Consider the following 6,000-nt stretch of genomic DNA (forward strand, 5'->3'; position numbering starts at 1 on the left):
CTTCTGGAATTCTGTTATCATTCCATGACTTTGACTTGATGACATATCTAACATTTACCACAAACTTTTGAAGTATGTTCTCACTTTCTCTTTACAGAGAAAGGGGAAAGGTTCACTAATATTCTTGAGAGCACAGCTACAACCACAACTGGTCAGACTCCATTTTTTCTACAGTCCATGTTTCATTATAAGGCTATAACTCTCTAAAAGTACATACATATCTCCCTGCATGTCAAGAGGTAGAGGCAACAGGACAAAATACATGACTGATAGTTGAAGTCGCAGAAAGAAGCAAAATAAATATGATGAAAATAACATTTGTAAATTTTAACAAAATGTCTCTCTGACTCTTTTCTTCTAGGCCATAGAGTGAAAAAAGAGCTTTAAAAGAAAAAAAAAGAAAAAGAAAAAAGAGCTTTAAAGTATCTTTCCATTTGCAGCAATATTCCAGCAGGTTGTGTTTCTTATTCCCTTCATTCTCTAATCATCCTTTTGCTGCTATTCCCAAAAGGCATCTCCTTGATCTCATTGGAGACTTTCCTTTCACGCTAAGCCCTATAAGTGATTTGACGGTTAGTTTATCTCTTTGAAAACAAGAAAGAACTAAATATTTTATTAGCTTATTCCCCTTGAATCTGATGTAGAAAATTGTTGATCTTTATCAATCTCAAGATTGCTAAAACTGATCTGTGAAAATAGGAAAAAATCATGTCAAGTTTTGATCCAATGTTTTCACCCTCTAGAACAGAAATTGTTTAGCTCAAAGTGTTTAAAATTTCCAAGTAGCAAAAGTCAAGCATGAGAGGAGAAATGGGTTTCACTTTTGCTTTAGCAAATCATTTAGAAATCTTAAAGTGTTCTCTCATCTGTCAGCTAAAATGATAAATGGAGTGGTTTTATGCATATATTAAAATTAATTTTAATTTTAATAAATATGGCATCGATATATTTTATCCATTTCCACACAGTCTCTCTCATAGAAAATGTTGTCTGGAGAATGATTAAAGCACTCTTTCTTAGTGACATACAAATGCAAGAAAAATATTTATAATCTTACCATTTATTACTAAATAATAATAGGTTACATATTACTAAAAATGCCCAGTCCTTTAATTACTAACTTAAGCTCTGCTAAGTCAAAGAATGCTACAATACACACTTCAATCTAATTAAATAAATTTTCTTTCTTACTGTGATAAAATGCAGCATGTTTATTTTTCTCCTTGCATTTATATCAAGGTGGGAAAATACATGGGCAAATATATTGTAGTGTGATTTATTTGTTTATAGAGGAATTACAGTCAAAGCAATACTGGGTCAATGTCTTACACTACTATGTAGGAGTTGACAATGAGAGTATTAGAAGGGTCTTCAAATTTAATTGATTGCTTTATGTTCTCATCTGGACCGATAGCCAACTAATAGTCTCAGGACTAATACGATATTTGGCGTTGATTCATGTGATAGAATAAAAATCAAAATAAGCCCAAAAAGTATTTAATATTTCCTTTAAAATGTATGGCCAGCCACTATTTGGTTCTGAAGAATTGTATTGGAATGAATTCACATCTCAATTTATTAAAAATGCACTAAACAAGTAGTTATTGACCTCATGGAACTTAGTTTTTATATGTTTGGAGAGACACAGAGAGTTTAAAAATAAACACAAAGATGTGGAAGTTCTATTCTGTATAGTACATTTATAAAAACTGGAAAAATAAAAATCTAAGTGTTATTTTATTGTCAGGAAAAGAATACATGAAAATTGATCTCAATTAAATGTCTGTTTCATACTGTATAAAACTGAGAAGACATTTACATTTGGAGCTGAATTTTTTTTCATATGTAAAGATATAATACTGACTGATCTCTAAGATCTTTTACACTTTCAAAAAAAAAAGATCTTTTACACTTTCTATAATCATAATAACCTCATTATTTTCTTGATTAATAAAAAAATTGAAAGAAACCTTTCCAAAGGGAATAGAGCTCCTGCCTCCACAGCCAAACAGCATCTATGTGTCAACACACATTCTCAAAGGGATAATCTACCTCAATTGAAAAAGGCCCGTGTCTGATTAAATAATTAATTTCAAAATTCCCAAGCAATATAACAAATTACATTCTTCTTGTTTAGCTTTACTCCCAGTTCAGATTAAATGTTTTTAAAGAGTGACTTAATTTTTTTTGAGTTATAATGTGTTTTATTTAAAAATTCTCTGGAAGGTTAGGGGAAGGAAGAGAAAAAGAGTATAATTTGCCAAAAAGAGAAATTGGGCTTATCCAAAAATGGAGAGCCACCCAGCACACATCTTAGCATTACAGCAGGAGTGTGAGCCAGAGTGAAAGCACCGCAAAGAGGGTGCTTGACTTGCATGCAGCCAACTGGGGTTCAATCCCTAGCAGTCTGGATCCTGCCAGGATTCGTTTACATACATGGGCCTAAAAAGTGACTTTAGAAGACACTTCTATATTAAGACAATTCCCTTTTATAAGTAGAAAGCGTCCATCTTTTTTCCAATTTGCAAAGCCCAAAACTTAGCAGCCCATGAAAGTTGACCTTTATATCAGCATATAAAAATGCAAGGAAGCGGCTTAACAGAATTAAAATGTCTTGAAAAAATTCTCAAATTCTTATCACTGAGGACCTCTGTAGAGGGGTGAAGGTAAAGCTCAAAACTAAAGTGTCCAGACATATTTTAAATACCCTTTAACTCTCTTCATCTTTCCAGATGGCATACCCGATTTGAGAAATGAGAAGTAATTAACCAGCATATTCTGAAAAATGTTTAGTGGTTATGTGATTAGATGATTTTAAAATAATAAGACTGTGGAATGGAGTTCCAAATATTATTGATGATGAGTGTATATAAACAAAGCAAAACAAGAATCAGAGACAAGGCCAGAGCAGTGACAGTGCGTTTGCCTTGCACTCAGCTGACCTAGGAAGGAACTCAGTTCAGTCCCCAGAGTTCCATATGGTCCCCCAAGCCAGGAGTATTTCTGCGTGTATAGTCAGGAGTAACCCCTGAGCATCACCAGTTGTGCCCCACCAACACCGAAAAAAAAACTAACAAAATAACCAACCAACCGAAAAAAAAAAAACCCTAAAAAAGTCAGAAACAAAATCAAATGAATGTAAACTATTAGATTGCTTCTTTTTCTTTTGTTTTTGTTTGTTTGTTTGTTTGTTTGCTTGGGTTACATCTGGAGATGCTCAGTGCTTACTCTTGGCTTTGCACTATTCCTAGAAGGGCTTTGAACATATTATATGGTGCTGGGGGTTTGGAGCAGTGTTTGTCCATGCAAGGAAACACTCTAAAATCTACACACACACACACACACAAACACACACACACACACACACATTTAAACCATTTAAAAAAATATGCTCAGCAAAGCAAGAAATGACCCCTTATAGATTTATACTGGGAAAGTAATTTTGAAAGCAATACTTTTACTATATTGACATTCATTTTCTATATGAAAAGAAAAAATTTCTTCATCAAAAGCATACATTTATGAAATAATATTTTACAATACACTGAAAATAGTTGGTTTTACTGCTATGAGCAGACTAGTGGGACAAAAGTTTTTCTGTTCTCAGCAAAATGTTAATGGCCCATAACACAAATATCTGTGCTCATCACACATTATAGATATAGTTTTGCTTTAGTTCTATTTGATCACTTACTTAATAAACTCACTTTTTCTACCTGCTGTTCTATACTTTATTTCAAGTCACTGGAGATTGTTTGTATCAATCACTTTACTCTCTAAAGAGAGCAATTTTATGTTTCACTTATTTATGTATCTATTTGCTTCTTATATAATGCACTCTGAAGAAAGTTCACTAAAAATATATTTAACTTATATATTATATGCTGTAGACAGTAGTTAAAATAGTATTTTAATCAATAAACATGATTGCTACATTTAAGAAGCCACTGTGACATTTAAATTGATTCTAATAATTAGGTAATCTTCCTAAAATTGAAGCTATAAAAATTACACAAACTTAATGATCCTTAGTGTCTCACATGTAGATTTTATTCAAAATCTATCTCTAATATATTTTCACTGATCTGTTAAGTACAGCAAAAGTTATAATATAAGAAAGGAGAAATGATCCTAATATACATGCAGTTAACAATGAAACAGGATTTTATAAGTATTCTTATAAATTTCACTTTATTTTGGAAACAAAACAAACAGCAATCATTGATCTTTTGTTTTTGTTTTTATGTATTTATTTGATTAAATAGGATTTTTAAACTGAAGATTTCTTTCTTGTGTGATTAATACTTAAGACAAAAATAAAGTGTACAAAGAAAATAAAGTTATTTAAATATTTATATATTATATGAACCTGGGGAGATAATTTAAGTGATGAAAAATATAGCTGGCATGTAAGATTTCCCCAATCCTATCCCTCAATCTCATACTAGATGTATACCCTTATCCAAACACACTATCTATTGCTTTGTGGGACTCTAAGTACTACCCGTTGCCTATGAAGATAATAAAATATGTGCCTACAGATGAATATAGATGTAATCCAACATGTGTATGTATATTTCCATGTGTATTTAAATATGCTTAAATAAAATACACATGTTGATAAATGTATCTCTATTGTGTGTATGTGTGTTACATGTTGTGTGTATTTGGTATAATATTCAAAAGAGAACCATTTTTTCTATCTCTATGATAACTGTTCTTTTCCACTCTCTCTCTGATTAAAATTCCACTTCTGTATAGGAAGCATCCACTCTCCGTTTCTTCACACCTCGAAATACACAAACTCACAATCCCAACAGATTTAACTTTTTTTTCTTCATAACACTTACATTTTATATATTATTTGGTTTTAGATTTATACCTAGATTTGCTTAGGGGCGACAAAAAATCATTGCTTGGGGGTCACCCCTAGCTGTGTCCTTTTAGGAGGGCCATATAGTACCCTGGAGACTACCTAGTCCTCTTACATGTACTGAGGCTATGAGCTCTCTCCCACTGGCCCTGGATTGCTGTATATATTCGAGTTTAAGCCGAATTTAATGGCACAAAACCTGAACTCAGCTTATACTCGGGTCATACAGGTTCTTTGTTTCAGTGCACATCCACCAAATCAAATATACTTAATCTCCAGTCGTCTTCTGTAGTCTAACGGAGGGGGCAGTGCTTCAGCTCAGTCCATAAGTCGCAACTGAACTGAATTGGATGCTATTGAACTATTTAACCCACAATATTCTGCTCTTTGTATGAGACCTGACAGCAGTAAAGATGATATCTACGAACTCAGTGATGATAGCGATGTCCGTGCCGCTACCTCATGTCGGAAACAGCTGAAGCTCTGTTTGGACATACAGATGAGGAGGAGGAGGAATCATGTTTCCAAGGATTTTAACCTTTGTGATTTATCTTGATTGCCTGTTTAGCTATGGTTTTCTACATTTTATTTAAAGTTTTATTGTTGCTAGTTTACAATTTTTCTTTAGCAATAAATATTGCAAAACATTTAGTCTACTGATTCCTCAATTCCTGTAATTGTTTGGGGCATACATTTTTATTTTTGAAATTTACCAGTGACTGCTGCATTTTCCACTTTGATTTCTACTCGAGTCACTAAGTTTTTCCAGGTTTTAGGGTAAAATTAGGGGGGTCAGCTTATACTCGGATTGGCTTATATTGGCATATATAGGTATTTAAAGTTGAAAGTAAACTCAAAGTCAAAGCTAAAACAATGTTTCATAGTGGTAGCCTTTTGGGAACCCCGAAGAAGTGGTTCTAGCACTGAACTTCTCGGGTTTCATTCTGTGAATTCTCTAAACATCAACTTTGCGCTGTACAGTAGTAAAATTATGAAACTAGTGGGAAAAACTCTTCACATTCATGACATTTACAATTATAGTAGTGGAACATATATAAATTATCTCTGTAAATATATGTCTAATGCATATATCAAGCTTATATCTACATTTGTATACATTGTTATGT

The sequence above is a fragment of the Suncus etruscus genome, chromosome 16 (assembly GCF_024139225.1).
Source record: "Suncus etruscus isolate mSunEtr1 chromosome 16, mSunEtr1.pri.cur, whole genome shotgun sequence".
Taxonomy (NCBI): domain Eukaryota; kingdom Metazoa; phylum Chordata; class Mammalia; order Eulipotyphla; family Soricidae; genus Suncus; species Suncus etruscus.